Here is a 12,696-nt window from a genome sequence, read left to right as displayed (position 1 = left end):
GGAGAGGAGGTATGGAGGGGGGCGGGGGAGGGGGAGAGGGCTGATGCACGGGGAGGGGGTACGGGGAGGACTCCTGAGTGGAACCCCCTCCTTCTCCAGGTGTACCCAGATCCCACACACGTTCCTTTCCCTAACGCAACCTCAAGGCCGGCTCTGTCTTGGTTCTCTGACCTCCCTCCTTCCCTCCGGGGCCACACTCGGGGTGCGGGGGGATGTGAAGATGGGGCCAGGGAGCTGAGACACCGAGGGCCATGCCGGGTCCTCGCTGTGAGGGCGGCAGGGCGGGCTGTCTTCCACGGGGTGGCCACGGCAGGCCTCTGGGACGAAGTGACATCTGAGGGGCGTCGGAATGAAAGGAGTTTCTCACACAAATCCGTGGAGGGAAACGTGCCAGACAGAAATCACAGCTCAGAGAAAGGTCCTCAGTCGGGACAGGACTGGGTGACAGGAATCCCCTGGATGGAGGGGGCAGTGGAAAGGGGGTGCAGACGGACGTGTTTACATCAGGAACACGGTGCATCCTGTCCGGCCCTTAAGGAGCACTGAGCACTTTCTCTATTTAGGTTTTGCACGTCTCTGAGGTTCCTGGAGCTGCGGCAACAAATTGCTACACGCTGGATGGCTTCCAACAGCAGAACTTGGCTTTCTCACGGATCTGGAGGCTGCAAGTCGGGAATCGAGGCATTGGCCACACTCGCTCCAGGCTCCAGGGAAGACCCCTTCCTTGCCTCTCCCACTCCAGTTTCTGCTGTCACCGTGTGGTCTTGTCCCCATGTCTCCAGTCTCCGTCTCCTTAGAAGGACACTGGTATTGGATTCCGGACCCACCCTAATCCAGTGTGACCTCATCTGCAAATACCCCCTCTCCAAACAGATCACACTCGCAGGTCTGAGACTGGAATAAATTTGCGGCGGGGAGAAGACCCAGACACTATAGCACTTTTCTTGACAGGTTTTTCTCTGAGCAAGGGCACTGCGAGGCCTTGGAGCGCGGTGCTTAAACACAAGCTCTACGCTCTGGCTTCCAGGCTCTACAACCTCATGAGTGCGCCCAGGGTAAGGCAGTTCTCCTCTCCAAACCTAAGCATTCTTGTCTGGGAATAATAATAGCAGCTACCCCCTCAAACCACGGCGAAGATTACATGAGTTAACATATGCTAAAAAAGAAAGAAAGAAAGAAAAACGTATGCTAAGTGCTTAAGTTGCGCTGGGCACATCGTAAGGACAATGCTTGTGTTCTTCCCTTGCTTATACTTTGTTGCAATTTTGAATGGCACCTTTCCTCCATTATATTCTCTAATGGTTATTGCCGGTGACTTGGAAAACTATCAATTTGGGTATAGTGATCTTGTACCTGCCATCTATTAGAATTCTTAGTACCCATTTTCTAGTTGCTTCTCCTAGATTTTCCTGGTAGTAATCACATTAGCTTCAAGATACTAAAAAATTACTGAAGTATGACATTAACTAAATGACTGTAGAGCCCCATGAACTGACATTCAAGAAGCACCTTCTACACATTCTTCTCTCCAGAAACAGGCTCAGAGACTCTGCCACATTCCCCAATCGTGATAAAGACATGTGTCTACTTTCTCGTCATGTCAGAACCATTGTCCAGACCAAAGCAATACAGCTTTACAAGGGCAGGGGCCATGGGTTTGGGTCCTGATCTATCCCCATTATGGGCGAAGCCTGGTAGATACAGGTGCTCGGTGTGTTGACTAACTTCATGAACAGACAATCTCCCATCAAAACGACTGACAGGACAGCCTTCCAGGCTGTCACACGGCGAGAACCCTGTCTCGTGCAGTGCTGAGATGAAGATGCAGAAACTCTCACCTGTGATCCTTCCTGTCCCCATCCTTTCAGCCGTCAAAAGTCGGATGGGAAGAGCTAGGTGCAAGTGCAAAGCTGAGCTACACACAAGTATAAGACGCAAGAGTCACACAGCTTAACAGTGACGGCCCGAAACCCTGGCCAAGACCAATGGGACTGGCCCCAGATCTAACAGGGCTGTGAAGAAAATACTTTGAAAAAATGAAAAATAAAAGCAGAATTAAACCTTTTTTGGATTCCCAATCATAGGGTCATCTGGTATCTTTTTCCTTACAAAAGTGCATGCTGGGAAACACTTTTTTGTGTGGGCTCACTTTTTTAAAACAGGAGTTTAAAACTTGTTTGATAAAAAAATAGAATCAATGCACATTAAATTAAAACTGATATTAAGAAGGTTATTAAAAATATGAGGCTGTACAAATGAAATCCAAGGCACCTCGTCATTATTTTACAACGACACGCAGTGGCGAGAACAACCTTGAAGGGACAGCTCCCTTGGCAGCAGAGCACCCGCGGAGCGCCGACGCCTCTTACCTCCAGCTTGTGGGCCCTCTCCTTGCTCAGGGCCTTCGAGGGGAAGCTCTGGTTGTTGGCTTCCGCCAGAGAACGAAGATCAAAATAATACTTGGCATAAACACTGGAGGGCACGTTGATGTTGAACTGGAGCAATTCGAGGAACTGTCGCTCCAGCTCGTTCCTGCAGAGAAAGACAGAAATGCACAGCTCAGCCGCCGTCCCCACCCGCGGCCCCCTGGGCAGGCTGCTGGACACAGCCAAGTCCACCAGGTCCAGTGCCCGGAAGGATGAGGCCTGATTAACTGGGATGATCACCAGAAAGTGCTTCAGGGCGACCGTGACACTGAGACTGAGCGCGTCTGTGCGCACACACACACGCGCGCGCACACACACACACACACACACACACACACACACACAGCAGGCTCTGGCCTCACCTCTCCGCGTGAACCATCGGCTCAAACAGGGGGCAGAAGATGCAGTCGAGAGCTGTCAAGTGGAGTCCATGAGAGCGGACAGCAGCCTGGAGGACCGCCCTTCCCGGGAGGAGACGGTGGGGACACGCTGACCGGCTTCCTCGGGACCACGGGAGGGGAGGCGGTTCCCCAGCCCCAGCGCACACCCATCAGCTGCAGGGCACGTGAGGACCCCCTGCTGGGCCCACCCGTCTGATCCGGCAGGTCTGGGTGGGCCCGAGAACGTGCATCCCTAACACTCCCGCGAGTTGCTTCTGGGCCTGCTCGCACGCCGAGAACCACTCGACGACAGCGCCCGGTCCATAAGGGAGCCAACTCACTTAGAGCTGGATGAAGACGAACCACGGCGGCCACAATGCATCTGAAAACTTCCCCAGTCTGCAGGCCTACTTCTCGGTAGTTACTGCGGGGAGGAGGGGGTGGAAGCGTGCTCGGCGACAGGTCTGTCTGGGAGCCCTGGTCCTGGGCCACCTCCCCGTGCAGCACCCCGGGCTCACTTCTGTCCTTTATCACAGTCTCCCCGCCTTGTCTCCTCGGAGCCAGAAACCGTGACATTTGACGGTGCAGCCTGGCCCCAGCTCAGCACCTAACATGCGCTTGGCACTCAATAATTCCTGTTACTGAAAGGAGCGGACCAAGCTCAGCCTGGGCGGAGGGATCCAGGGAAGGCTTCCCGGAAGTGAGAGCTGAACTGAGCCCCGGAAGCGACCAACTCCGGCGGGGAGGAGCCAGGTGGGGGCGGGCTGCTTCTGGCGGGGGGGGGCGGGGCAGCCCGTCTGCTTCCGGTCAGGGGCCCCATCCAGCCATCCCAGCCTGTTTAGCGCTGCTATGACAACGGGGGCGGGAGCACGGGGGCGGGAGCACTAAGGCGGCAGGGAGGCTGGGAGGTGAGCAGGGTGGCTGGTTCCCCGACGGAAGCTCCCAGGCAGATCAGAAGCGAGAAACCTCAGCAAGTCGTTATCGAAGGCCTGAACGCCTCGAGGGAGAGACCACGACGTCGCATCCAGTCATTTAATCGGAGGGGCTGCTTCGATGCAGCTTCGAGAAAGAGGTAAAGCCCCAAATGTGTGTTGTGCTAAACTTTACACTTTTAATGACTTGTATTTATGCCTCCTTTACGTGAGACTTAAGAGGTCATCCTGTGAAATACTGGAACTCAGATAAGATTTTAACAAGGTGTGTCAAAAATACCGCTAAGGCAGAAGCGCTCTCTCCTGGACGACCTGGGAGCTGCCTGTGGACCGACTGCCGCCCTGTGGCCAAGAGGCGCCACTGCAGATCCCATTCTCCAATGCCGAAAGAAAACCTTGCTTTTAGTATAAACATTAAGAGAACTAGTCCGCCTCAAATGGTATCTAGACACCACTGTCTCTTGTTGAGGGTATAACTAGGATTAAAGTCAAGAGGAATCTGGTTTTGAACAAGGTGACGGTTTCCCAGGGTTCCTTAGGGAAAAAACAGCCTTTCTGAATATTTGTTTTCTTGAATGTTTCTGTTTAAGTTTGGGGGGAATAAAGATTTTAGAGCTGCTGTGTTTTCAAACTAAGGCAAGATTTAGAAAATAAAAATAATTCCCCAAATTTGAATTTTCAAATGGCAGCAGTACATCCTCCAGGGACATCAGACAGCTTGTTATGTGATAAACCATCAGAAAACTAACAGTGATGCAGAAAACGGGCTTGATGGATTTACAGCTCTCAAGGGGATAATTACGAAGAAATAGTCCTGACGTAAAGCTCTATAATAAATAAATTCAAGTCAATAAACAAAAAAACATTTCAGAAATATTTTAGCTCAACGTTGTAAAGAAACCCAACTGAACTGATGCCATTTAGCAACTTGCAAATGGAGTAAAGAGAGTTGTTTTCATCACCTAATGGCCTGTCGGCTTTTCTAGAAAAATGGGCTCACTTTAAAGACCAGCCACCAAGCAGCAATCGCACTTCTGGGCACAGACCCCAAAGAACAGAGAGCAGGGCCTCAGGGAGGTGTCTGCACACCCGTGTTCATGTTCATGACAGTGTTACTCACAGCAGCTGAAAGGTGGAAGCAACCTACTTACTGTCTGGATGACAATTATCTTAGCAACTGTTTTCACCTTGAAATATAATCAAGAATTTTTTTATATTTTTATTTTATTTTTCTTACTATCAAAAACTTCCTATTTGTCTTACTTTTCATAATAAAGAATGACAGATGCAGGAAGGAGTCGTACAGGTCTGCAGCAGGAAAAGGCTCTGGCAAAAGACCCAAAAACACAAACAAGTGCTCCCAGGGCAGCACAAAAATGGGGTGCCCAGCGAACCAGCAACCAGAGGAAGCAGGGGCCAGGCTGAACAGGAGCCCGTAGTGGTCACTGAGTCCAGGGACTTGGATGTGGATGGGACACAGTGGAACCTGCTCTAGCTCAGAGCTTCCTCAAGGAAGCCAGACAAACAAGACCAGAAAAATATTAGCAAGAATTGTGTCAGAAAGGCCTGTAAACCGTAAGGAACTATAAGAAGTTCAACCTGATTAAGTGTTTCCAAAACAGCTCATTTCTCCCGAGAGGATCTGACCCCGCCTCCTGTACACCCAGCCCCCAGGATGCCGCTAAGTGTGAGCTCAGGATGGTGCCCTGAGAGAGGAGAACACGCAGCCTGACCAGGATGCACAGGGGCACCTCGGGGACAGAACGCTCATTTTAAGCAGGTGAACTTGCAAAATGTGACAAAAGCAGTTAAATTTTACCTTCTCTCTGAAACTGAACAGAAACAGGTAACATTTTAGCCCATCTGCTGCCTGTCATCGGTTTGCAGTGTGTACAGAGCTGGGATGAACCTCACCGCAGACGGAGAGCAGGAAGGTAAAAGAAGGTTCGCCTAGAATACAGTTTCAGTGACCAGTTTCACAAACCAGAAGGTGTCACCAGTACCTGTTCGGGACCCACAGGGTGAGACATACAGGTTTTTGCAAATCCTATCCGCAACCGTGTCCTTTCTCGGCCAGCACACAACAGACGTGCAGTCACATTCACTCACTCCACGCTGTGCACTGTCCAGAAAGGGTCGGGTTTCCTCTGCAGAGGCCCCCGGCCGCACTCACATGTCCTCCACCGTGCTGTCCTTCAGTATCTGGCAGTGGTCCACGTTCCACTACTGCCTGGTCATCCCAAGCCTTGGAGGCCAGCAGGATGGCCCCCAGAACAATCCGCTCCCAGTTGGCCGGACAGATGTCAATCTCTGCGTACGTTAGAAGCCTTTCGAGGTACACCTGGAAGGCACGAGCACACCAGCGCCCGGTGCCCTGCCTTGTTCCTGCTGCACCCCTGCCAGCACACGCAAACCAGCTCCCAGCCGTTCACCGCACTCCCCAGCTCAGCTTTAAACAGGCGCTGATGGCCTGATCACACTTATTTTAAGAAGTCAAAGGTCTCAACGAGTCTGAGGCAAAATGGGCTGAGAGGCACACTCCGTAACTGGACGTGTGGATGAGGCCGGGCCTTAGGACTCCGGGGCAGGAACATGTTCTAGGAGCCGCGGGTTAATTTCTCACTCTACCAACTGTGACATCAACACACATTCGACAAACCACCAACGAGCCAACAAGGAGAACAAAGTGTGTGAAGGGAAGAAACCGATTTTTTCCATCTGTAGTTGTTTGTAAATTAATTTTTTATTTTTGAGGTAATTGTAGATTTATAGGCAGTGTTGATAAACCTATTGTTTTCATCATTATGGTAAAATACACATAAGATTTACCACTTAACCATTTCCAGTGTATAGTTCTGTGGCATTAAGAACAGTCGCCGTGCTGTGAAATCACCACCATCCATCTCTATTTCTAGAACTTCTTCATCTTCCCAAATTGAAATTCCGTACCTATTACAACTCCCCAGTTCCCCTCCCCCAGCCCCTGGCACCCACCTTTCTACTTTCCGCCTCCTGGCCGTGACTACTCCAGGTACCTTACATGGGTGGAATCACAGCGTACTTGTCCTCTCGCGATTGGCTTCTTTCACTGAGCATAATGTCCCACGTCGTAGCATGTGTCAACATTTCCTTCCTTTTCAAGGCTGAATGATGATCCATCGTAGGTACAGACCACATTTTGTTTATCCATCACCCACTGATGGACATTTGAGGGGTTTCCTCTTTCGGCTACTGTGGATAATGTTGCTGTGAACGCTGGTGTACGAGCATCTGTTCGAGCCTCTGCTTTCCATTCTTTCGGGTATACACCCAGAAGTGGAACTGCTGGATCACATCATAATCAATGTTTAATCTTTTGAAGAACCACCATACTATCTTCCACAGAGGCTGAACCATTTACATCCCCACCGGCGACGCACAAGGGCTACAATGTTTCCACATCCTTGCCAACACTTGTTGTTTTCTGGGGTTTTTAAAAAAATTATTGTCATCCTAAAGGGTGTGAAGTGGTTTTTTTTTTCTTTTCTTTTTCTTTTTTTGCTGTACGCGGGCCTCTCACTGTTGTGGCCTCTCCCTTTGCGGAGCACAGGCTCCGGACGCGCAGGCTCAGCGGCCATGGCTCACGGGCCCAGCCGCTCTGCGGCACGTGGGATCTTTCCGGACCGGGGCACGAACCCGCGTCCCCTGCATCGGCAGGCGGACCCTCAACCACTGCGCCACCAGGGAAGCCCTGCTACTTGCTTTTTGAGGCACTGGAAAGTCTTTAGTGGCCTGGGGAGACCAAGTCACTCTTCCTTCTCGTGGTGTGCGGCCAATGATTCATTCTCCTTGTATAAATGGAAGCTGGGAGGGCTTGGGGATGTGAGCATGTTAGCCATTCCAGTGAAGCCAAAGCTGATGCCCGTGTCATTGGCTGTAACTCTGCTGGGTGCCTGTCTGAGGCAAGGATGCTCCCTGGGGAAATGGGTTCCAATAGCTACTGGATGATTCATCCCCACTGAGATAACTTACTTCCTCTTGTTCTTCCTTTCTCCTCAGCTACCCTGCCCAGTCCTCCTGGGTCTCTTTTCTCTGCAAAAGGGAAGGCCGAGTCTGTGGCGGAGGCCGCCTCAGTCCCCAGGCTGCGGTCCACAGGGATGAATCACAGAATGGCTTTCTACACGGAGACGTGCTGCCACGTCTGCTCTGTGTTCAGGATGGTCTTCTCTAGGCGGGCGAAGTAGGATGGAGGGCTTGCCTAGGAAGCCTGGTCCTTACAGGCAGCAGGCCAGAATCAAAATATATCGAACACATACTAAACATTCACTGTGTTCCAGTCACGGGTTCTCTTCTCAGCTGAACCTTCACTATCATCCTAGGCGGTGAGTGCTAGTTTTGTCCTCACTTTACAGATGGAACTGAGGTTCAGAGAGGTTAAGTGATTTGCTCAGGGTCACAGAGCTAATCAGTAGCAGCGCTGGCATCTGAGGCCAGGCAATGTCTCCAGCAGCTGCCTTGTTGGGGGAATGAAAATGTGAGCACACAGATCCCATCTCTCCTGGCAGTAGCCTAGGTTCCCTGGGCATCACAAACCCAGCCCTTTAGGCCACCTCCTCCCTGAAATTACAGTACTCACAAGCACTCGTAACACCTGCTAAATCAAATTTGTGTTTATTTGGCCATGGTAGTCTCTGGGAAGGAAGCTAATGAGACTCGGTGCCTCAGTGGATGTCAAGGACAGGAAGAAATTTCCCTGGGACCCCTCTGCTTCTGTAATGAACACCTGTGGTGGTTTATCGTAAACGCTGGGCAGGTAATTTCAATGCTGCTTGGGTTAGCATGGGAATTGGAATCTCTTTACTATTACAGATGCAAAAAGTATCAGGGGAGGTATGGGAATGGGGACGTCTTCAAAAATCTCATCTACATTGGGGTAATATTGTTTTTACAGTCAAAACAAATCTCTTTCATCGTTTAGTCTTAAAATACTCACATATACCCATGACGTAGGTATGTGTTAATTGCATCTCATGGAAGGCCAGAAGAAAAAGAAAAAACCCTCTCTGATGTCCTTTTGGGATGAAGAGATTAAAACAATAATAGCGGCTTAGGGACTTCCTGGTGGTCCAGTGGTTGACACTCCACGCTCCCAATTTAGGGGGTGTGGGTTCAATCCCTGGTCGGGGAACTGAGATCCCACATGCCGTGCGGCACAGCCTAAAATAATAACAATAGTAGTAGTAAGTAGTAATAATAATAATGATGATAATAGCAGCTTCATTTCTCTCTCCTTCTACTCATCTCCCTACCTATCCCCTACTGCAAACTTCCACTAAGAATTAACTGGGAAGGTAAGAATAAAGAAAAGAACTGAGTTTATTAAGTCATTTCTGATCAGAGTTTTCTTCAAATAAACAAGGACAGATGTTAAGCCAGGTGCTTTTCTCCTCAATGGACATTTCGATATATGTTGCTGAGAATTGTCGGTTTCCATGCGGTGGCAAATGGTGTCACATTTGTACACCTGCTTGAATCATGGACCAGGAAACACTGTGTGAGGTACAAAAAGAATTGCCATTCTAATCACTGGAGCCTGGGTAACATCTAGATCGTGAAAGAGCCTGTAACTCACTCTCCTCTGAAGCCAACAGAGTGAAATGAAGAGATGCTCTTGATATTTCAGGGTCACAACTTCTCCTCCATCTATCAAAGGCTAATTTTGAAGGTTCTTGTTTATTTGAAACACCATGAAAGATCTTAGGTTCTAATATCTTTAAGGGGTTCCCTGGGTGAAGTGCAATAACATGCAAGCAAGTACGAGGAGTCTAATGCCAGGAGATGTTGGGACGCGTGTGAAAATGAAAATATTATTGGGGCAACAGTAGCTTCTCACAACATGTAGACTACATCACTAGCCATAGTCTTTCAAAGCTTTCAGTCTAGCTTACAAATCTTCCATTCAATTTAAATAACATTTATTAAAAGCTAAGAGATGGAGTTTGGGGGTGGGGAGAATTGGAAAGATTTCATGGCATTAGTGGTTCTCAGATTTGTGGTTTATAGGAAAAATGCAGTTAGCAGGGTTGCTAAGTCTTTCTCTTGCCAAATAAGATATCATTGCTATCATTTTAAGAATGATAGGGCATTGATGAATGACAGCAACAATGAAATGCGTCAAGGGCGTAATCTGAGATGAGAGGCTGGCTTCCTCTGTACGAAACCCCTTCCTCATCGTGAACTTCTTATTCTGCTCCAAACTAGAGACATCTTCCTTCTCCCTGGGTCCTCAGGCCAGAGTTTGCAAAACTTTGGACGGATGATCTTTCAGAGTCTCTGCAGATCTCTAAGCCTGTGATCAGAAGACCTGTCTTTGCCCTCAAAGTGAAACAGAAAGACTAGATTCACAGCTGAGAAATGGCTGGAGAACAGTTTCAAGGCAACAGGGATGCCAGTGAGTGGCAGGTGACACAGATGAAACCCTTAGAATCGCGGTGTATTTACTTGGGGGCCCGTGAGGGAGGCTTTGGGGGAAAGGTGAAACTGAGTCAGGGCTTTTCAGGGATAGTATTTTCTTCTAATGAAAATGGGAGCAGCTCCCTTGGATTGGGCTTCTGGGAGCGGACTAGGTGAGCCCAGCTGTGAGAAAGGGCCATAGCACGCTCAGGAAGGAGCAGGCCAGATCTGGGGTGATCCGATATATTCTGATATATTCACTTCCTTGGCCTTTGGTCTATTTCTATCCACCCTCTCAGCCCCCCACGTCAAAAGTTTTATCCCATCTTTGCTTTCACATGCAATCATCTGTTCTCTTTATGGCAGAAAATTGTCCATTTGTAGTTATTTTATCCTTTTAGAGCAATTTTTATTTGACATTTTCCTGGGAAATCGCTAGTGTACCAATCCCTTGGGGGCTGGAAGAACAGGTTGCAGAATGAATGGCAAACTGAAAAGGTGGTGACAGGAGCACAGAGTTACTCCCTAGGGCCTCCCCAGCCTCCCTGTCCTGGCCTTTCCTCTTTCCAAGCCTCTCCATTTCATGGTGGAATTCAACAGGTGTGCCTGTTAACCAACCAAGTATTCACAAGATGCTTGTGTAACACCACTATTGGTGTTGAAGGGGCTCGGCCCCTCCAGTTCTCCTTAAACTTGAACACTGAGCTGGTGTTTGCTTTTGTTTTGTGTCAATAACTGAAATAAATTAGAATTTTATTGTTGGACCACCAAGTCCATTAAATTATAATGGATGTGTGTGTGTGTGTGTGTGCGTGCACACTTTGATCTGTGTGGTTATATGTGTGTATGTGGGTGTGTATATGTCTTATATTAGATACATGATGTGCTGTTTGTGCTATGAATTCAGTTTGACTTTAGATAATGGCTATACTTCTCTGAGCTTCCTTTGTCCCACTCATAAAATAAAGGCGCTGGATTAATATATGAAAACATCTGGCACATGGTAACCTGTCAGTAAAGGTTAGCTGAATTAATTAATGCATCTAAGGACCCTTCCAGGTTTATAAACCTGTCATCTTAACCCACCTTCCACCTACATCTTTCCTTTGGCGATCAAGTAGTCCCACCTCATTTCTCAGCTGAGGAAATGGGCTGGGCGGAGAACATGTCCCACACCAGGGGCAGAGCCGGTAACGGTATGGATGGAGTGCCTTCTACCTGTAGGAGAGCACCAGAGATTGGAGAGTCTTGTCAGGGCATGTGTGTGGTTAGAGGGCGGCCAGGAAGGAAGGGTGATGACACAGAAGCATAAGAAACAGACCCAGCTTATGATCAACGTTGCGCGAGCAGAGGAAAACGCAGGAGAGGACGTTTCCAGCCTCAGCCTGTTACGTACGAATACTGCTGACAAGAGAAAGTAGGGAATTCAGAGGTCGCTGAGCACCGAAGGCGACAGCAAGAGCTGGTTTACAGAATTCACGTACAATTACCAGCGTTAGTACAAGAACGAGATTTGTTGCACGCTATTGGGTACAAAGCACCACGCAAACTGCTAACGTTTTATTTAAGCCGCACAAGAATCTGTGAAGATTACTGTTATAACAACGTCCGTGAAGATGCGAGGAGTTTCGGGAGATTCTTCCCAGCCTGGGGGAACAATGGAAACCGAGGCACGAATGTCGAGCTGTTCCCTCTATATTTGGTTGGTGTCCACCAGTTCCCCTATAAGCAATATTGAAAATTTCCAGAAACTTCATCTCTTATGCTCTCCCCCCGCCATTTGTCTGCCTGAAGTATCAATACTATCTCTTCACTCCAGAATAATACCTTTAAGGGCATCTCAAACCCATAGGGCAGCCTGGACCTGATAAGGCAAATCAGGATACATTCCCCTAGTTAAATCCTCGTGACGTTATAGCTTTTAACCTGCCTGCATTTCTTAACCTCTAAAAAGCACGGGAGGAAAGCCCCCAGACATGTGATACCTCCCAGAATCACAACCCAAAGAGGTCCAGCAATAAACTCGACACAACGGAAGATACACAACGGCCCACGCATAGCCCGCACGTACGTTATACGCGTTGCATTGAGCACTGGCGTTGCGTACAGTTAGGTCCCGGCTGTCCTGAAATTCATGGGGGCCTCATTGGGCTTCCTGGGCACCGGCCATGGTCCACGGGTTTTGCTTTAGAGCTGAGAATCCAGGCAATGAGATATTTGATATCATTATGGCATTACTATTATCATTTTAGTTGGGATCATTGTATTGAGGACTTGTTAAAAAGGATTCTTTATCTTTTATGGATTCACATGAAAATTATTTGGTGTTGAGCGGACACGATTGGGGGGAAGGATGGACGAAACAAGATTCAGGCTCCGAATTAGTGACTTTTGAAGCTGGGTGAAGCCTTCATGGGAGGTTATTATACTTATTTTTCCCACTTCTGTGTGTACATGAAATTTCCCATAATACACACATTTTTTGTTAAAGACTGGGTCTGACTGAAGGAGAAATCAGAGTGGTCA

At 48.7% G+C, this 12,696-nt stretch overlaps 1 pseudogene; it reads right to left on the bottom strand.

The window, feature by feature from the left end:
• Positions 1–422: 422 nt before the first annotated feature.
• Positions 423–6,332, bottom strand: LOC136118571 (cyclin-Y-like; annotated as a pseudogene).
• Positions 6,333–12,696: the final 6,364 nt, after the last annotated feature.

The sequence above is a fragment of the Phocoena phocoena genome, chromosome 2 (genome assembly GCF_963924675.1).
Source record: "Phocoena phocoena chromosome 2, mPhoPho1.1, whole genome shotgun sequence".
Classification (NCBI taxonomy): Eukaryota; Metazoa; Chordata; class Mammalia; order Artiodactyla; family Phocoenidae; genus Phocoena; species Phocoena phocoena.
The sequence above is the reverse complement of the archived record's forward strand: the minus strand, read 5'-3'. Positions and strand labels throughout refer to the sequence as shown.